Source organism: Taudactylus pleione, unplaced genomic scaffold (assembly GCF_031769625.1).
Source record: "Taudactylus pleione unplaced genomic scaffold, aTauple2 ptg002133l, whole genome shotgun sequence".
NCBI lineage: Eukaryota > Metazoa > Chordata > Amphibia > Anura > Myobatrachidae > Taudactylus > Taudactylus pleione.
Window position 1 is genome coordinate 232,975 of NW_028286527.1, and position 22,298 is coordinate 255,272.

The 22,298-nt window shown below is 45.7% G+C and overlaps 1 protein-coding gene and 1 pseudogene across 1 annotated transcript in view; one reads left to right on the forward strand and one right to left on the reverse strand.

Annotated features, from left to right (window-relative positions):
* Positions 1 to 22,298, forward strand: part of LOC148435665 (uncharacterized) — a 131,242-nt gene that overhangs the window by 26,834 nt on the left and 82,110 nt on the right. The window lies entirely within an intron of this gene.
* Positions 11,382 to 22,298, reverse strand: part of LOC148435666 (uncharacterized) — a 79,252-nt pseudogene continuing 68,335 nt past the window's right edge.

Genomic DNA, 22,298 nt, shown 5'->3' on the forward strand with positions numbered 1-22,298 from the left:
AGCAGGAACTGAAGACATTTGCAGTAGAGGCCTGGCAGAGCATCACCAGGGATGAAACCCAGCGTCTTGTGATGTCTATGCATTCCAGACTTCAGGCTGCAATTGCCTGCAAAGGATTTGCAACAAAGTATTAAAAAGTGAAAGTTAGATTTAGGATTGTTTAGTTTGTCCCATTACTTTTGGCCCTTTAAAAAGTGGGAGGCACATATAGAAACTGTTGTAATTCCTACACCGTTCACCTGATTTGGATGTAATTACCCTCAAATTAAATCTGAAAGTCTGCAGTTAATGCACATCTTGTTTGTTTCATTTCAAAGCCATTGTGGTGGTGAATAGAGGCCAAAATATGAAAATTCTGTCAATGTCCCAATATTTATGCACCTGACTGTATGTGTGTGTGTATATGTGTATATATATATATATATATATATATATATATATATGTATATATATATATATATACATACACACAATGCACAGATGGTGTAATTGTTAGCATTACTGCCTCACAGCGTTGAGGTCATGGGTTCGATTCCCACCACGGCCCTACCTGTGTGGAGTTTGTATATTCTCCCTGTGCTTGCGTGGGTTTCCTCCGGGTACTCCGGTTTCCTCCCACACTCCAAAAATATACAGGTAGGTTAATTGGCTCCCAACACAAATTAAGCCTAGTGTGTATGTGTGTGCACATGTGATAGGGAACATAGATTGTAAGCTCCACTGGGGCAGGGACTGATGTGAATGGGCAAATACGCTCTGTAAAGCGCTGAGGAATATGTGTGCGCTATATAAATAACTGGTAATAAATAAGTAAATAAATAAATAATGTACATACCTGGGCATATTGTACTAATGACCTGTGGAATGCAGGGTACCTATATGAGCATTCAATTATTTTTTTTATATTTTTCAATTTGTAACTTACATTACAAATTTTATGTTTCGACATAAAATAACCTTTAAAATTTGTAATGCAAGTTACAAATTAAAAAATATTAAAAAAATATTAATAAAAGCAGTATCACTGCAATTATTAAAACATTTGTAACACTTTTAACATTAAACTTATCACTCTATTGAAAAAAACACAGACAATAAGAAGGTGAAATAAAACTTATTTTTATTTTGTACAAAAAGTTTGAGAAAAATATAGAAAGAAAAGAATTAAAACATTATTTTTCAGCAAAGAAATCTGTCCATCATCTTTAATTATCTTTTTTCACGTTTTTCATGATAAAGGAAATTACCTGTAAAAAAATAAAAAATTTAATTTAAGGGTAACAAAGAATTTTAAAAATACTGAGTCTACAACGAAACATAAGCAAAAAGTGTTTGTGGTCAAATTTACGTCCACGACCCGCCCCCCTTCCCCCTGCTAACTATCCCCCTCCCATTTTGCCTAACCCTAAACTCCTCACAGGGGTGTCTAAACCTGACCTACAACTGTCAACAGCCTAAACCAAACCTTCCCCTAGCCAAATCTTTCCCTGGGTGCTGGCTAACCCTTAAGGTACACATTCACAAATAGACATGGAAATCACAGTAGGATTACAACATTGCAATCGTGCTGTCGTTTCCATGTCTGATATGCCTACACTGAACGTTCAGTGTAGGCACATCAATCATTTCCCTTACATGCTCAAACTAATGTACATTTCTGGTGGTACGGCATGTTTGGCCGATGATTGATTTTTGATGAGACCAGTAGGATGGTGCAATGCTGGTCGCATCAATCATAAAATGTAACTATTTAATATAAATAATTGCGCTAGGACAAATACGATTTTGTAATTGTGCAAACGCTCAGTATTAATGCAAGTGGTTGAGTGGCATAAATTCACCTGGGGCTCCCTAAATTTTCACCACCACCCCAGGCTACTTTTTTATTGGGGCAAATTAATAACCAGAATCTCAATGGTTGCTATGGGCAACCACAGTTAGGATGCTCACTTCTAAAAACTGTTATTTGAATAAAAGTACCCCTTAGGGCCATTCTTTAATTGGATGCAAAATGACGGGCCATTTATTGGGGCATTTTCAATTGGCAAAATTACATTTTTGGTGATAACATCATTGGGGAAAAAATAAAGCCAATAATGTCATTTTGCCAATTGAATTTGCCCTAGGAAATGGCCCGTCATTTTGCATGCATTTAAAGAATGGCCCTAAGGCTTTTATTCAAATAACAGTGCTGGTCACACTGGATACTGCTGCTGCTTCTGCTCTCTTGCTGACTTTAGTTCACCAAAGGTGCCCTTGCCAGCAAGCCAAATTGATCAGGAACACTGCACTCTGTCCATGCTGCAGGCTAATCAAAATGGTGGATCACCAACAGCCAATCAGAGCCTTATATACCCGGGAGAAAATGGCGCAAAGACGTTGATAAGTTACCGCCTCCAATGGAATCCCCTCCTCTCGGATCGCGCAATTGGCCACATTCCGCATCTGTGGGCGTTTCGCCTATTTCAAATTGAATTAGGCGCAAACGGACCCAGCGGAAACTTAACAACCCCTGATGACGGCGGAAACGGCAGATAGCCGTCTTCGGCGATAACGCGGCGCCAAATTGAATACGGGCCTTGGTCTATATAAAGCGCCAGTTCACACCCAAGCTGATATGATATAATTACAATTATGGTTATGGAAACGCTATACCAGGCACCTATGGAAGACCCAGATAAGGGAATGGAGTTCTTAAATCAGGCAGGATTAACTAAACTCACATCATTAGATAGGGAGAGTCTTTTTTTACCTATAACAGAGCAAGAGCTTACCTCTATTATAAAATTGTTACCCACTGGTATAACTCCAGGCCCTGATGGGCTGTCAGCGGCATATTATAAAATACTCACACCACAGGTCACTCCTCATCTTTCAGTATTATATAATTCAATACTTAATGGGAACCCGGCACCACCTACATTTAATACGGCACGCAGCATCGTTCTTCCGAAACCTAATAAAGATCCTGCCCTTGTCTCCTCATATCGCCCAATTTCTCAGCTGAATCAGGACCTGAAATTATTTTCCAAGATTATGGCCTAGCGTTTACAGTTACTGCTCCCTAAATTATTACATCCGGCTCAAACAGGCTTTGTTAAAGGACGTCACTCTACTCACAATATCCGCACTGTCTTAGCGACAATGTACCAGTCACATGCGGAGAAAAGGAAAAAATATGAGATATGGTAAGAACTTACCTTTGTTATCTCTATTTCTACGAAGTCCATAGGGTTCCACAGGATACCTTGGGGTATAGGTGATGATGTCAGGCATCGGGCACCATAGAGTTAGGTTTCCAGCCTCCCAGGATGCACTAGGGTCCCCCTCCTATACCCCGCCCCCGAGCCAAGGCATCTCAGTTATGTACCAAGCCATAGGCCAGAGGAGGAGAAGGAAGAGAGAGACTGGACACACACAAGAATCACATTCTCACCAGAGGGAGACGGAAAAACCGGTGACCAGAGCAAAGCCCATCTGCAGCACAGGTGCGACAGGGCGGGAGTCCTGTGGAACCCTATGAACTTCGTAGAAATAGAGATAACAAAGGTAAGTAATTACCATATCTCATATTTTCTACATCAGGGTCCATAGGGTATCCACAGGGTACCTTGGGGATGTCCCAAAGCAGTATCCTTTAAGGGTGGGGACGCTCCTGTGCTGAAAGGAGAATCCGTCGCCCGAAGGAAACATCCTGAGAGGCAAAGGTGTCAAACGCGTAATACCTCACAAAGGTTTGGACCGAGGACCATGTGACAGCCTTGCAGATCTGGACTGCAGAGGCACCACGTCAAGCAGCCCACGAAGGACCCACAGACCTAGTGGAATGAGCCCTCACAGAGGAAGGGACCGGAAGGCCTTCATGAAGATAAGCTTCTGAAATGGCCATACGAATCCAACCTGCCAAAGGCTGCTTTGAAGCAGGCCAACCCTTTTTATGGAAGCCATAGAGGACAAACAAGGCGTCCGACTTCCTAACCGAAGAAGTGCGGTCAACATAAATCCTTAAGGCCCGCACAACGTCCGAAGTGGCCTCACCCACTGAAAGATCAGGTGAGTTAAAAGCCGGCACAACGATTTCCTTGTTGATGTGAAAACTGGAAAACAACTTTAGGAAGGAAACCAGGACGAGTGCGCAGCACCGCCCTGTTCCTATAATCAGAAAAGGGGGTCTACAGGAGAGAGCCCCTAAGTCAGAAACACGTCTGGCCGAAGCAATGGCCAGAAGGAAAATTGTTTTAGCTGAGCCCAGTGGTTCAAACGGCGGTCCCTGGAGAGCCCTCAGGACCACAGCTAAATCCTAAGGCGCCACCGGTGGAACAAAAGGTGGCTGAATTCTGAGAACACCTTGCATAAAGGTACGCACATCAGGGATTGCAGCAATCCTACGATGGAACCAGATGGACAGGGCAGACACCTGCACCTTCAGAGACGCAAGGCGAAGCCCATGGTCCAGTCCCGCCTGTAGGACAGCTAACACTCTAGACAGACGGAACTCCCGAGGAGCATAACCTCTTGGCCGACACCACTGGAAGAACGTATGCCACACACGATGGTATATCCTTGCAGAGGATGGTTTCCGAGCCCTTAGCATTGTTTGCACTACAGAGCTGGAAAACCCCCTGGACCTTAACATGGCCGTCTCAACAGCCACGCCGTCAAAGACAGCCAAGTCAGGTCCGGGTGAAGACAAGGACCCTGTGACAGGAGGTCCGGTCATAACGGCAACCGCAGAGGAACGTCCACGGACAGTCCCTGGAGGTCTGAGAACCAGTGCCTCCGGGACCACGCGGGAGCTATCAACAGGAGCGTCCCTCCTTCCTATTTGAATTTCCGGATTACCCGTGGAAGAAGGGAAAATGGATAAAACAGATAAGCAAACCGGAAACGTCCACCGGACGGACAGAGCATCCACCAGAGACACCTTTTCGTCTCTTGTGCGAGACCCGTACACCGGCAACTTGTTGTTGTGCTGTGATGCCATGAGGTCAATCTCTGGAAGACCCCACCTGTCCACCAGAAGTTGAAAGACGTCCTGGTGCAGAGAACATTCCCCCGGATGAACGTCCTGGCATCTGAGAAAGTCTGCCTCCCAGTTTAGGACTCCCGGGATGAATACTGCTGATATGGCCGGGAGATTGCGCTCCACCCAAACCAGGATTCGGGACACCTCTACGAGAGCCGCCCGACTTTGGGTTCCTCCTTGCCGATTTATGTAGGCCACGGTGGTGGCGTTGTCCGACTGGACCTGCACGGGGTGACCCTGGAGAACCCGATGTGCCTGCTGGAGAGCATTGAAAACCTTGCGGAGCTCCAAGATGTTTATTGGAAGCTCTGTTTCCGCCCGAATCCACCTGTCCTGGATCAAGTGTGGACCCATGACTGCTCCCCAGCCCCGAAGACTGGCGTCCATTGTCAACAGGACCCAATTCGCCACCCAGAATGGACGACCCTTGTTAAGATGGGTCGTCTGCAACCACCAGGCTAGGGACAGGCAAACCTCCGGAGTGAGCACCATCAGCTGGGATTTTAGACTCTGAGGCAGTCCATTCCATTTGGACAGGATCAATTGCTGCAGAGGTCTGGAGTGAAATTGGGCATATTCCACCATGTTGAATACTGACACCATGGAGCCCAGTAACCTCATCGCCGAGTGCAGAGACACACGGCGACTCTGCAGACAACTGCGCACCCTCAACTGCAAGGCAGAGATCTTTTTCCCCGTCACAAAGATCCTTTGCTGTCTGGAGTCCAATAAGGCTCCGAGGTGTAGAATCCTCTGAGACGGGATCAAGGTGGACTTCTGCCAGTTTACTAACCAGCCGTGCCGTTGCAGTACCGCAATCGTCAGATCCAAATGATCGTTGCGGATTGCAAACCTGAGCAACTGTTGATGGCATAAAAGAATAGGGACATGCAGGTAAGCGTCCTGTATGTCCAACGACACCATGTAATCCCCAGGTTCCAGCACCATCTGAAACCTCGGCACCCGCAAGGACTTGTTGAGTGCTTTGAGGTTGAGGATTGGACGGTACAACCCATTGAGTTTCTGCACCAAAAACAGATTGGAATAGAAACCCTGGCCCCTCTGGGAGAATGGAACAGGCACTATAACTCCAGCCTGGAGCATAGTGTGCAAAACCTTCCGCAGTTCCGTGGCTTTGTCCCGGTCTGATGGAAGACCCGTGGTGAAGAATCGGGATGGGGGCCTGTGCCGAAAGGAGAGGACATACCCGTGAGAAACCACCTCGTGAACCCAATTGTCTGTCGTAGTCACCGACCAACACTGGGCGAACTGCAACAGGCGGCCTCCCACACTGGGATCCCCCAAAGGGAGGCCCGGACCATCAGGCCGCAGGCTTATCATCCGACTTAGGGGCCGGACGTCTGGTACTCCAGGCCTGTTTCCGGTTCTTGGCCGATTTTTTGGGGCCAGCCTGTTGGGGAAAAGACTGTGCTTTAGGCCTACCCTGGGCCCTGTAAGGCCGAAAGGATGACGTACCCGAACTGGAAGGAACTGCAGCAGACGGGAGACAGGCAGATTTGGCTGCCGCCAGCATGGCTACAATTTTGTCCAGATCAGGACCAAATAGGACTTCTTCATTAAAAGGCTAAGCTTCTAAGCCCTTTTTGGAATCAGCGTCCGCCTTCCAAGATCGCAACCATAAGGTGCGACGAGCAGCTACAGCTGCCGAAGAAATCCGAGAAGTCAGGGTACTGATATCCAAGGCCGCCTCATTGATGTACGTGGCCGAGTCCCGGAGATTGCCTACCAACTCCGTCTGTTCAGCCGAACAGTCGGAGTCCAAAGACGCCTCCAAACTATCCGCCCAGCGCTCCTTAGCTCTGGCTACCCAACAAATGGCCATAGCCGGCCTGGCTGCTAACGAGGGAGTAAACGGACTTTAGGCAGATCTCCACCTTACGATCCGTAGCATCCTTCAAGGAGGACATGGAAGGCATGGGCAACGTGGGACTTCGGACCAGGCGTGTCACATGAGAATCCACCTATGGAGGGGATTCCCACTTGGAAAAATAATTGTCCGCAAACGGGTAAGCCACCACCAAGCGTCTCTGAGGCTGAAACCGTTTACTGGGGTGTTTCCACGCCTCCTCTAAATGGTCTACTAACTGACCCGAAAGAGGAAACACAGTGGCGTCACCCTTAATATCCTTAAAAAAGGCATATTTAGATTTGGACACCGGAGGATCTTCATCCTCAATCACTAAAGCTGTGCGGACAGCCAAAATAAGTCCAGGAATATAAACCTTGGAATTAGCGTCCGACTCGTAGTACGGAGAGGTTCTTGGTCAGAAAGATCCAGAATCTCCCCATCATCAGACGTCCTGTCGTCATCCTCATAAGGAGCTGACAAAGACGCCACCAGCCGCTTATGTGGCCGCAACACAGACTCCCCTTGTAACACGTCCGACAAATGCTGTACAGAACTTGTCAGAGAATTAACCCACGCAGGCTCCTGAGAGACCTGGGGAGGAGAAATAGGGAGACTGTGGGGTACCATCAATTGTCTCGGGAAACCCTGCATGGGTGATGACACCACTGACTGCTGGGACAATCCCATCTGTGAAAACGCAGGCTGCGGAGCTAACTGGCCCACTAGGGTTGTAAGCGCTTTGGCGAAACAAGCCCAGGGCGGTTCCTGTACCGGAGCCCTGACAGTAATAGGCCTCGCCAACAAATAACACTGTCGACATAGCCCCTCCGCGCTACCCTCCCCCTCCGCTATAGGTACCTTGCACGTAGTACACATAAGCTGGAGAGGAAGGTCACTCTCAGACATGATGGTAAGTATGTGACCCCCTCTCACTGATACTTGTTAGTATAGTGGGAGAACCACCCTGCAAGCACCGCACCGCAAGGGCTTTAGCAGAAGAAGAACAGGGACAGTGAAATGGCTGACAGTAGAAAGTGAAAGTACAGGCAGCAGACGCTAGCAGAAGTCACATACAATGCAAAGAAATCAATTCCTGCACTATCAGCGCTGAACCTCAACTACGCAGACACTGAGCCTGGTAGGACACAGCGCTGCATACACAGACCTGTAGCCAATGGAGGAGAGGTATGCCGGGGACCCAGACCGCGATGCCACCGATCTTCAGCGTCCAGCAGCGCTCACCATGCTTTGCAAAAGATGGCCACCGAGGAGCAGAGAGGAGGCCGGCCTGGGGGAGGAGCGCTTCCACAGGGCCAGTCAGCAGAGCAGAGAGGGCTGTGTGCAGCGGGGGAGGCGCCGGCTGTGATACAGGGAAGGCGTGCTCCCCTGGCATGCTCAGCCGCGGTCCACTATCCCAGGGGGGTAGTGGAAGCGCAGGTTAGTTACCTGGCTCCATGCTGCAGCTAGTTCCCAGGGAGCCCCCTGCCTGGGGACTCTGGACCATTTCAGTAGGGACCCACCGCGGGACCCCGCTGCTTATCTGCTGCCCCCTTGAATCCGGCCATGGTCCCAAACATCTGGGGTCACCGCTAGCTGTGACCCCAGATGCTTACCAGCAATCCCGGATCAATACGGGCGTTCTGGTACCGGCGGGGGTGTAGGGAAGACAGCATTGACATCAATACTGACTGTCCATGCTGTACATCCAGATGAGCAGCCACAGCTGCTTGTTGAAGAAAACTTTAGGGGCTAATCTTAGCCCCCCTCTAAACAGGTGCATCCGACTCCGGCCGGGCACCAAACGAAACTGAGATGCCTTGGCTCGGGGGTTGAGGGGATATAGAAGGGGGACCCTAGTGCATCCTGGGAGACTGAAAACTTAACTCTATGGTGCCCGATGCCTGACGTCATCACCTATACCCCAAGGTATCCTGTGGATACCCTATGGACCCTGATGTAGAAAACATATTGTGGTGAGTTGTGACGCTGACACAGCATTCTGGTCTCATTTAATACGTATATTTAATTACCAAAGATTTGGCCCTGATTTAATTCACATATTCAAAACACTTTATCAGGATCCGAAAGCCTTTTTTGACAATAAATTCTTTAAACACCCGACCATTCTATCTGACTCGAGGTACGAGACAAGGTTGTCCGCTCTCACCACTACTTTTTAATTTGGCCCCAGATCCCCTACTATGCCATTTTGAAAAGGAAGGGGGCTGGCGGGGCATTTTCTTGGCAAAACAGGAGATTCAATTTTTGGTCTTTGCTTATGATCTTTTATTACATCTCGCTAACCCCAAGGAGGCTATACCGCTCCTCCTGCAAGTGTTCGAGGAAATAGCGGGTTTTAAAATTAACTATACTAAAACTGAGGCCTTGGCCTTTTTTGGGGAGGCTAGAGCGGGATGGGGAAACTCCTTTCCCTTTAAGTGGGCAGATAAATACATCACTTACTTAGGTGTCAATGTTTCTTCACACCCTTCTCAACTATATGCTGTTAATTACACCCCACTGTTGTTAAAAACATACACAGATTTTAACAAATGGGCCCATCTTCCACTGTCCTATATAGGCAGATGCCATCTTTATAAAATGATCAGTTTCCCCAGATTTCTTTACATTCTCTAAATGTTACCAATTATCCCAGATAAGAGAGACCTTAGACTTTTTAATCATGCTCTACAAAAATTCATATGGGCAGGAAAACGCCCCAGAATCTCACTGTTTAAGTTGCAACAACAGACACATTTAGGAGGGGTAAACCTACCATGTCTCAGACAATATGCTCTGGCCGCTAATTATCGAATAGCAATGGACTGGATTGGAGGTCATAACACTTATACCACGTACTCTATGGAGCAGGCATTTACTCCTCACCATAACTTGGTGTCTCTTTTACACACCAATCGTCTTAGTTTACCTCCCGCAGCTAAAGAAAACATGTTAATAAATACGACATGCATAGCATGGCAAGTTATTAGATCACAATCCCACTTATCCAAACAGTCCTCACTATTTTTACCATTATGGGGTAACCCATCTTTTTCACCTGGCAATTCAGCCCAATTTCAACGCTGGCACACCAGTGGCATTCGATATATTTATCAATTTTTACACGACCAAACACTCCAACCTCTCACTCGCTCTCAAATGCAGGAGAATTTCCCTTCATTGTTATCCCTCTATTTCCTTATTTGCAGGCAATGAGTTATATTCAGACCACGTTGCGTGGATTTTTAGTAGCTGATCTAAATTGGTGTCTGGATGGTGCGTTACGTTGCAAACCACAGGGACCTTTCTCTACTTCCTTTATATATTCTTGTGCTCGACCTCTTATTAATTTAGAGTCAAGTACCACAGGACTTGCAAAATGGAAGTAGGTCTTCCCGCAAATCTCCATAGAGACTATTGCTCTTTCATGTCTTAATATGAACAAACAATTGGAATTAGTCTCTTATAATGAAATGCATCTCAAAATTTTACACTGAGCATACTACACCCCCAAATTGAAATATATTATTGGAGATGCACCTAACGCCAATTGTTATAAATGTTCAGCACCTGACGCCGATATAGTACATTGCCTGTGGGATTGTCCGTGTACAGGTTTTCTGGGGGGAACTTAATAGCTATATTAAAGAGGTTCTAAAAATTGCTTTTGTGATCTCTAAAGATTGTTTTTTTCTGGAATATATCCACAAACACACACTCACAGGGTTTGACAAAAGGAAATAAACTACTTCTGACCAAATTGACTACAGCTGCAAAAAAGACCATTCTCTCACAATGGATTGAACCTAACCCACCTACTCTTACATAATTACATCCTAGAATAATATTTCTGTTTACCATGGACTGGACAGAGACGTCCACCAATAAAGAAAAGTTTACTGAAAAGTTTTTTGGGACTTGATTACCTTATATTCATACTGTATCCACATCACAGAGATGCTTCCAACTAACATCATGGTTTAACTAGGAAGTACTTGATAATGGTCCTCCCTTTTGATCTTGATTATAATTTTGACTCACAATATAACTGTAGCTGGCCCCGTTAATGGTAATTGTAACTGTATATGTAACATTATATGTAACTGTTTCTTGTGTGCGCAATTTTAATTTATATCTGGATTTATATACTGCAAATATTTTAATTATTTAATTATTTTAATTATTTTGTTGGATGTTTTTCTGTAATGTGTTTATTATGCTGAAGATAACTTAAGATATTTGTATCACAATATGTTGTTTTCATAACAATAAAATATTTTTCAAATAAAAAAAAAAACAATTCTGGTTATGATATAGTAGCAGAAATATGACAGGTCAGCAGTATTCCTAAAGGGCTCCTGGGATACCCTCAAGTAGCTATAAAAGAAAGAATAGATAAGGTTGTACTGTCCTGGCTGTAATGCAGACAGACTGAGCCACGAGTGTTCAATTAAAACTACATTTATTAAAATAACAAAACGCCTATAGCATATGTCCCACTAAGTAAGACATAAAAGGTAAGACTCCTAGAATGTAACATTCTTAGCGTATAGATTCCACACAATATTTCTAAGCACAAATCAGCTAATATTTCAGGTACAATGTAACACATCACACACATTATGTTATTACAATCCGCTGAATAAAATGATTTGTTTGAGAGGAGAATAGAGTCTTTGGAAATTAAATTTGTTAACCAGATTGTTGATGTGTAATAAATCCAATATTAGGAGTTATCCTGTTAATTGCACAAGGTCTGATATAACAGTCAATCAACAGACTAGGCATGGAGTGGATAATCAATGCCCGTTATTCTAAAAACAGATGGGCTTTTCTCAAAAACCAGATACCCCTTATGTATAGGTTATACATTTGTCGACAACCCTTCCAGTCACTCACTGGCCACAGAGTTCGTAAATTCCGACTAACAATTTGTAATAATAAGTAGCTGCTCACCCACAATGTATACGGAGTCCAGGTGATGGCTTAAGACACAGCAGATTCTGCTTTCATTCACAGACGCTAGATGTAACTGTGACACGGACTCTGATGTCCGCAATGTCAGTGTAGCTGGGACATCTCCTGAGGCTGGAGTTGTCAGCTTGCAGGATTTCCTTGTGGGTCCACCCGCTATCAGTATTAGTATGGTAAAGCAGCGATGTAGAATGGCACGTTAAAGTACAGAGACAGTGTGCCGTATGTAGTCATTTGGCTGTCAATATCCAGTTGGCAGCAGGGTTTGGAGTGACTGCTCACGTAGGAGCTATAGGGGGAAAAAAATTGTATGCACCAACAGATGCTGACGCATTTCCCCATATAGCATATGGGTTCGTCAGAGGATTGTTGGAAGATATCCCTAAGGAAGGCAGGAAGAGTTGAGCTGAGAAGAGACTCTGGCATATTATGTATACAAAGGTTATTGAATCGGGAGCGGTTTTACCGATCCTCCTGTTTTTCCTTGAGGGTCTCGATGTCATCATGCAAACAAGCTAGTTCTTTATCAAAAGGGCCTTGAGACTCGCAGAGTACATGTTTTCGTTTCTAGGACATCTCTTCTGGAACCCAGTGAGGCAATATCAGATATAAATTCGGTAACTGCTTTAGAGAGCTCCAGGCGGAAGGCTGATTGGATGCCTTCCAGTAGGCCAATTTGTATCTTGTATTGTACCTAAGAATCAATGGCCATATCTGAGAGACAGGGCAAAGGAGGATTATAGGCCTGGCAGACTGCTTTAACTAGTTAACAAAGTTAGCAGAGATGTCTTATGACTTCTTGGCTTTCTGTGACATGGCGGGTGTGTACTAAAGAATTGGAAGCCATTAAAGCCAAAATGCAGTGAGGGAAAGAAACAGGAGTAGAGGTCAGTGATAGATGACATAATGAATAGTAAGGTAAGACTGAGAAAATCAGTGGAGCATCATTTTTATAAAGGTGTCAGGTAGAAAACAGTCCTAAAATATCCCCATAGGAAAACAATGTTATATAATATAAATAAGTAGGTGTAAGCAGCTGTGTCAAAAGGACCACAGGTGGGAGCACACACTATAGGACAAAACACTTTATGACTAGTAGTACACGGGGCACATAAATACTGCAGTACTGAGGAGTGAGCTGGAGTAGGGATGTGGTCTGTAGCTGAGGGTGTCTGCTACAAAGTTACTTTCAATTTAATCCACTAAAATATCTGGCAATATGGATAACAATAAAAACAAGATTATAATTTGAACAGTAATAGAAACACCAGGTCAAACATTTCTATAACAGAAAAACAAAATGAAGAGATCATGTCAGGAAAAATATTATGCTTAATAAAATCTGTTCTTTAGAGAAAATACCTTCAATTTACAAAGTTTCACCAGGATAAATGTGTGAATAATTGTTTAGCAAGATTGGACTTCAGTCATTTTCCTAACTCAGAACAGAAAAATTATATTTCCCCTGTGTGATATCTCTGATGTATAAAAAGATCTGATTTGTGTATAAAACATTTCCCCCACTCAAGAGTAGGGAAATGGTTTCTCACCTGCCTGTGTGATTTCTCTGATGGCTAACAAGTTGTGATTTGTGTGTAAAACGTTTTTCACACTCAAAGCTTGGAAATGGTTTCTCACCTGTGTGACTTATCTGATGTCTAACAAGCTGTGATTTGTTAGTAAAACACTTCCCACACTCTGCACATGAAAATGGCTTCTCACCTGTGTGACTTCTCTGATGTTTAATAAGAGCTGATTTATATGTAAAACATTTCCCACACTCTGAACATGAAAATGGTTTCACACCTGTGTGAAGTCTCTGATGTCTAACAAGATCCGATTTCTGCGTAAAACTTTTTTCACACTCTAAACATGCAAAAAGTTTCTCACCTGTGTGACTTTTCTCATGTAAAATACGCTGTGATTTCTCTGTAAAACGTTTCCCGCACTCAGGACATGGAAATGGTTTCTCACTTGTGTGAGTTTTCTGATGTCTAACAAGATGTGATTTGTCTGTAAAACATTTCCCACACTCAGAGCATGGAAATGGCTTCTCACCTGTGTGACATCTCTGATGTATAACAAGATGTGATTTATGTGTAAAACATTTCCCACACTCAGAACATAGAAATGGTTTCTCACCTGTGTGAGTTTTCTGATGTCTAACAAGATGTGATTTGTCTGTAAAACATTTCCCACACTCAGAGCATGGAAATGGCTTCTCACCTGTGTGACGTCTCTGATGTATAACAAGATGTGATTTATATGTAAAACTTTTCTCACACTCAGAGCATGGAAATGGCTTCTCACCTGTGTGACGTCTCTGATGTATAACAAGATGTGATTTATATGTAAAACATTTCCCACACTCAGAACATAGAAATGGCTTCAAACCGGCCTTAGCTGACTGATGGTTAATATGCTTTGTGTCCTGTGTAAAACTTTTGGCATGTATAGAATGAGTAGAGATTGCGGCTATACTAAAAGTTGTACTATGTATAACAGTATCTGAGTTATCAGGGGAACACTGCTCATGGTCAGAGGAATTGGATGACATATCTGCACTGTGATGTATATTTGGAGTAATAGGCTTTTTTCCTGGAGAATCTTGTGTGATGTTATCTTCTATGTTATAGCCTGGTGATAAAATGTGATATGCTTCTGAGATATTCTTGCTGTTACCTCCATCTGCTGGGAATAAAATAAATAATGTAAATATGAATATATCCCCATAACAAGTTTACATTGAGCAATACAGATTATGGTGAAAGATCCCCAAATGTCCTTGTAATGGGTAAATTCAAGATGTTACAAGAAATCATTTATAACTCAGTATCTGACATTAAGCTGTGTTATACATATAACACAATCTGACTGGTTGTGAACTGTAATCTCTGGTTAAAGTTATTGTGAAATTATGGGGTATAGAACCATATATAAGCAACCCTGCACACTGGTCAGCTTTTTCAAGTCCTTCGCAAACTCATTATGGAGCTCAACAGAGGTCACTGGAGAGCTATGATCTTATACTAATACAAGAGAAGTGTCACGCTTGGCGCTGGGGAAGTGGAAACTCTGGGTCCGGGTTGTGGGAGGAAACGAAGGCGAGGGGCCTGGATATATGTTCTCCTCATCCACAGCTCTCGAGTGTTGACGAGACCTGGGCAATGGTGCGGAGTCTAACCCACAGGATGGTGTTCGCCAGTGACCCCTCCAATCGGGATTTGGGCTTAGCTGCACCCTGTGAGCAGGTCGCGGTCCTTTTGACCAGGTACCCGAGCTCAGTGGGAATTGGAGACACAAACAACCGTGGCCCTAATAAGAGATGCCTAAGATTTAAGGCACTGTGGAGTGATCCACAAACAACGTAAAGAAGTCTGGCAATACTGTAGCACAAAGTTCACTAGTGACACGTTTAGCACACAGGCAGATATGGTAATTCACTGTTGCATGAAGTTCACTAGAGGCTCGTTTAGCACACAGGCAGATGGTAATTCACTGTTGCCCAAGGTTCACTAGAGACACGTTTAGCACACAGGCAGATGGTAATACACCGTTGCAAGAAGTTCACTAGAGACACGTTTAGCACACAGGCAGATGGTAACTCACTGTTGCACAAGGTTCACTAGAGACACGTTTAGCACACAGGCAGATGGTAACTCACTGTTGCACAGGGATCACAGTAACGTCTTGGCACACAGGCAGAGATGGAACACACTGTAGAGGAAATAGAACACCAGGAACCTGGACCGGAACTCAACTAGGGACTAGGAGACAACCGTTGTTCAGGCAGTTTGCAGAAAGGTGGATGCAGGCTATATACCCCACAGAACCCTTTGATAGGTGCACAGCGATCAGCTGACGCTCACCTATCCCAGGCCGGAAGTACAGTCACATAGGCCGACTGACATGGCGGCGCCCATGCCGGGAACCCCGATTCCAGACACCGGACCGCCCGCAGTCCCCTACGCACGGGGAGAATGCTCAGCGTCCTCTCAGCCGCTTCGCCAGCTGCCCGACCGCCCGGGAGATCAAAGGAAGCCGGCGAGGAGGAAAGGCCGCGCTGATCCCCGGCAGAGCCCTGACAGTACCCCCCCCTTTCAGGGTGGGCACCGAACACCCCATAGGCTTATTTGGAAATTTCCTATGGAAGTCTCGGACCAACCGTGGAGCATGCACATCGGAAGCCTTGACCCAAGCCCTTTCTTCGGGACCATAGCCCCTCCAATCGATGAGGTATTGAAGAGTATTAAACTTAAGGCGTGAATCGAAGATCTTCTCCACTTCAAACTCAGTACCCTGTAAAGTCTGTACTTGAGGCAATTTGGGAGGAACAATTTGAAATCGATTGAGCACCAGAGGACGTAAAAGAGAAATATGGAATGTATTGCAGATTTTCATTTGTGGAGGAAGTTCCAACTTATATACTACTGGATTGATTATCTTAATGATGCGATAGGGGCCAATAAAGCGTGGAGCAAGTTTCATCGTGGGTACCTTCAAACGAATGTTCTTGGAAGATAACCAAACCCTATCCCCAACTTTTAAAAAGGGAACAGCCAAACGTTTCCTATCGGCAAATCTCTTATAATTCTTTGAGGATTGTACCAAGGAATGGTGAATTTTATTCCACAGGGTTGAAAATGACTCAATCTCCTTGACTGCTGCCGGAACTTCTACCGCTGGAAGATGTTCGAAGTCAGGGACTCGGGGATGTCTACCGAAGACAGTGAAGAAGGGTGTGGACTTGGATGATGAATGATACTTAAAATTGTGAGAAAATTCTGCCCATGGTAGAAGGTCCACCCAATCATCCTGAGAAGATGATACAAAGTTCTTGATTAACCCTTTCGGTTTGACCATTCGTCTGAGGGTGGTATGCTGAAGAAAATTTTAATTTAATTCCACATGTATTGCACAGGGCTCTCCATAATTTGGCCACGAATTGGACCCCACGATCAGAGATTATCTCCTTAGGGAGACCGTGTAATCTGAAGATATCCCGGTTGAATATTTTAGCCAATTGAGGAGCCGATGGAAGACCGACCAGAGGAACAAAATGTGCCATTTTTGAGAAGCGGTCCACGACCACCCATACCGTATTGTGTCCCTTGCATCGAGGTAGCTCGGAAATGAAGTCCATGGAGATATGAGTCCATGGGGCAACTGGAACCGGTAATGGGCGTAATGGACCCATCACCCTCCTGCGAGCTGTCTTATGCTGCGCACATTTAATACAGGACAGGACAAATTCTCTGACATCTCCCTTCAAGGTGGGCCACCAGTAGGAACGTAGTAGGAATTGATAAGTTTTAGTGATTCCTGTATGACCAGCAAATAACGAAGCGTGAGCCCATGTCAACAGTTTTTTACGTAAACTGGGAATAACAAAAAATTTTCCCGGAGGCGGAGAAGATATCTGTGTAGGAGCGAAAACAATTGGATCAAGAATTGGACGTATCTGCGGATGGTCCTCTTCCTCTACCATAGTCATAAAAGGACGGGAGAGAGCATCCGCTTTTTTGTTTAAAATGCCTGGGCGAAATTGAAGCCTTAGATTGAACCTGGAAAAAAAAAGAGACCATCGGGCCTGCCTGGCATTCAATCTACGAGCAGTTTGTAGATAAGTTAGGTTCTTATGGTGTGTAATGACCGCAACTGGAAATCTAGCTCCTTCCAGAAGATAACGCCATTCCTCTAGTGCCAAGCGTATAGCTAATAGTTCCTGATCTCCAATAATATAATTTTTCTCTGCGGGAGAGAATTTCCGGGAGAAGAATCCGCAGGGGTGGATCTTCCCATCTTCAGCGATCTGAGACAATACGGTCCCAATTCCAACAGAGGATGCGTTCACTTCTACCGTAAATGGTTGATCCAGCTGAGGCTGGCGGAGAATTGGGGCTGTGAAAAAAGCAATTTTTAATATTTTAAAAGCTTGTATTGCTGGTACAGGCCAAGAGGATGGGCTGGCTCCCTTCCTTGTGAGAGAAGTGATAGGAGAGATCAATGTGGAAAAATGTGGAATGAACCTCCTATAATAATTTGCAAAATCCAAGAAACGTTGAGTAGCTTTCAACGAAGTAGGCTGAGGCCAGTCGGCAATAGCTTTCAGTTTATCAGGGTCCATTTGAAGAATTTTTCCAGAGATTATATGCCCCAGGAAGGGTACCGAGGTCTGATTAAAGAGGCATTTTGACAACTTTCCAAAGAGACGATGATTTCGGAGACGGGACAACACTTCTAGTACATGCCGATGATGGTCTTGTAAGTTTGCAGAAAAAATTAAAATATCATCGAGATAAACTACCACAAATTTATAGAGAATGTCCCGAAAAATCTCGTTGACGTAGCCTTGAAATACAGCTGGCGCGTTAGAGTCAAAAAGGCATTACCAGGTACTCGAAGTGTCCATCCCTAGTATTAAAAGCGGTTTTCCACTCATCCCCTGCCTTTATCCGAATTAAATTGTAGGCCCCGCGGAAGTCTAGTTTGGTGAAAAACTGAGCTCCTCGGACCTTGTTGAAAAGTTCGGAAATCAGGGGTAGTGGATACCGATTCTTTATCGTAATTTGGTTTAGGCCCCGATAATCTATACAAGGGCGGAGCCCTCCGTCCTTTTTCCCTATGAAGAAGAACCCTGCTCCAGCAGGAGAGGATGACGGCTGGATAAATCCTTTAGCAAGGTTGTCCTTTATGTACTATGCCATAGCGGTAGTCTCAGGAACAGATAATGGATAAACACGGCCACGAGGAGGGGTCTTCCCCGGAAGCAGGTCAATAGCACAATCCCATGGTCGATGCAGAGGGAGTTTATCTGCCGCTTGTTCGCAGAATACATCAGCGAAATCCTGGTAGGGCTCTGGTAAATTGGACTGAGAGGGACCCACAGAGATAGAGGGTGGAGAGAACATCTCGGATGGACAGGTAACTGTGGTTAACTTACGCAAAGGAACCACCTTGGTCAAACACTTCTGTAATCAACTTGATCCCCAGGACAAAATTTGCATCTTATTCCAATTGAACACAGGGTTGTGCTTTTTTAACCAGGGTAGCCCCAACACCAGCTCATAGGGAGACTTAGGTAACACAAATAATTCCAGCCATTCCTGATGAAGACATCCAATCTTGAAGGATACTGGATGGGAGAGAGAAGAGATTCTCCTAGCACTGTTTTACCATCTAAGCCGGAGAGTACTAGTTTATTGGGTAATGGAACGACAGGAATACCTAGAGTCCGAACGAGAGTATCTGAAATGAAATTGCCTTCCGCTCCGGAATCAATTAGAGCTTTAACCCTCTTTGTCCTGGACCCATGGGAAAGCGACACTGGTAGAAGACTGTCTGTTATTTGGGATGACTTGGACATAACCCCTAACTGAATGCTCCCTACTTCAGTCAGGGTCTCGCATTTCCCGCAAGCAGAGGACAATTCTTCAAAATGTGGTCGGGAGCAGCACAATAAATACATAATTTATTTTGGAAATGCCTGTTGCGTTCTACAGCTGTAAGCTTGGACTTATTGACCTGCATGGGTTCTTCTTCACTACTAGGAGAGAGAGAAGACTGGTTCACAGGAGGAGTACGGACCTGAAAGCGTTCCCCTCTGCCTCTACTAGCCCAGCGTTCCCGATGGCAAAGGTCGATCTTGATGCAGAGGGAGATTACTTCAGCAAAGGACTCCGGTAAATCTCTGGAGGCCAACTCGTCCTTCATCCTTTCTGATAGTCCATGGAGGAAGGATGCCTTGAGAGCCTCCTCGTTCCACTTTAGCTCAGATGCCAGAGTTTGAAACTAAACTATATACTGACCAACAGATCGGGTCCCCTGGCGTACACGAAGCAAATCGGATGAGGCTGAAGCGGAGCGGCCTGGTTCGTCAAAAATCCTTTTAAATGCTGAAACAAATTCTTCTTAATTTGACACAATGGGGTCAGCTCGTTCCCACAGGGGAGAGACCCAGTCCAGAGCAGCCCCGGTCAACAGGGAAATAACATACGCCACCTTTGCTCGAGAGGTGGGGAAATTCTGGGGGAGACATTCAAATTGGATCTCGCATTGGTTAATAAACCCTCGGCACCGCCTGGGATTACCATCAAATCTCTCCGGGGTTGCCAACTGGAGACGAGATTTAGATCCTGAAGCCCTTGAGGCAAAACAGGTGGAGGGGGCACAGGGATCACAGTAACGTCTTGGCACACAAGCAGAGATGGAACACACTGTAGAGGAAATAGAACGCCAGGAACCTGGACCGGAACTCAACTAGGGACTAGGAGACAACCGTTGTTCAGGCAGTTTGCAGAAAGGTGGATGCAGACTATATACCCCACAGAACCCTTTGATAGGTGCACAGCGATCAGCTGATGCTCACCTATCCCAGGCCGGAAGTACAGTCACATGGGCCGACTGACATGGCGGCGCCCATGCCGGGAACCCCGATTCCAGACACCGGAGCGCCCGCAGTCCCCTACGCACGGAGAATGCTCACGTCCTCTCAGCCGCCGCGCCAGCTGCCCGACCGCCCGGGAGATCAAAGGAATCGGCGAGGAGGTAAGGCCGCGCTGATCCCCGGCAGACCCCTGACAAGAAGTCTGCAACAGCAGAAGAGTTTTGAACAGTTACAAGCTGATTTTGGGGAAGAAACACCATCCTTAACCACTTTGTTTGAGTGGTTTGCAGAATTTCTACATGGGAGACAGTCCTCGGAAGATGAGGAGCGCTGCGGCCGACTTGTGTCTGCCATCACAGAAGACAATGTTGCTGGCATGAGGGCCATAGTTCAGGGCTTGACAAATCCTGGGACCCTTGTCAGCCCCAGTACAGATTGTCTGTAGTATTGCAGTGTTCATTTCATGCACAGGAGTGCATGTGCCAAGAGTCACCTGTGGTGACTGCTGTGTCTGTCCATCCTGGCCTGCGCTGGCTTCTCCTGTACGTCCCATCCTGCACTGACTCCTCCTTACTGTCCCGGGCCTGCGCTGACTCATCATCTCCATCTCGAGCTTGCTGTGACTCATGCTGTCAGTCCCAGTCTGTGGTTATCATCCTGTACGTCCCGGCTGTCTACTGTATCCTAACTGCGGCTGCCTAGAGCTCTCCGGTAAGAGGGTCTATGTGTGGTCAGGGATTGCGGAGCAGCCTCAGAGGGATAGTGTTGTGACCATGAGGGGGGCAGCATGGCTGCGGAGGGGTGGTTTGCCAGCGGGAACCCCCCAGTTGTGTGGCCATTGGGGGGGCTAGCTGCTCAGTAATGTGACCGGGGGGGGGGGGGGGGTGACCCGTGGGTTGTTTGCCCGGGGGGGGGAACTGCACAACAATGTTGCTGTAGAGCAGTGGTTTGCCTGGGGGTACTCCCTCAGTAGTGCGGCTGTGTGGGTTGGTTGCCTGGGGGGACAGGTGCTCAGGAATGTGGCCCCGTGGGAGCTGTTCAGAGCAGTGAGGGAGCCTCCATTTTACTATATCCATTCAACTGCATACATTTTGTGGACTAGTATAGTATAACAGTTGCATAACACACAGAGCTGTGCTCCTCACCTACTCCTGTAATTTTTTTGGGGGGGCGGTGGTCTGACTCCTACACTTTCATCCTGGCTCCTAGATCTTAGAAAAAATTGTCAGGCCCTGCCATAGTTGAGGTGGACAACAGGGTTACATTGGCCCAGTAAGAGAAGGAGACAGGCATCTCATTAGGATCCAACCATTCTATACACCACGAAAAAGATTTCTGCAAGCAAGGTTTTGGGTGCCACACCAGCTGACTCAAGAGCAGAAGGAGGCTCAGGTGACTTAAATCAGCAACATACTGGCCAGGTTTGATGATGGTCACTCAAATTCTGTCTGGGAGATCATCAGTGGCAATGAATCCTGTATCTACAGTTTGAACCCTGAGAAAAACAAATCAGCACAGTGGACCCCGGTTGTGCACCATCAAAGAAGTTTAGATGTGAGCACAGCGTGGTCAAGGAGATGGTGGCTGTTTTTGCGGCCAAGACTGGTCATGTAGTTCCAGGTGTGGATGACCTGGTTAAAGAAGTGTGTCAGGTCTTTGACTTTTTGGCTATTAAAAATCAGGAGACGCCATCTGATGATATATTTAGAACCAAGATATTAAAAGCAAAGATCAGTGTTGTTTCCTTCATCTTCACAACTGTCAGGACGACTAGGGAGGAAAACAAGATCCTAGGCTCCAAAAAAAGTCAGCATGACAGGAAGGGCATACACCCCGAAGTGTCAAAAGTTCCCTGGCAAAGAGAGAATCTTTTCAGTTCTTATCTTGGGCAGAGATTCATGTTCCAGCGATATGCGCAGTATTATTTCAGGAATAGAGAGTTGGAAGTTGGACTTTCAGAGTGGCCAGTTTATACTTCCAGGGGAATGGTCTCTTCATCCAGGAGCCTTTAACAGTCTGATAAATATATGGGGGTCAGCCAG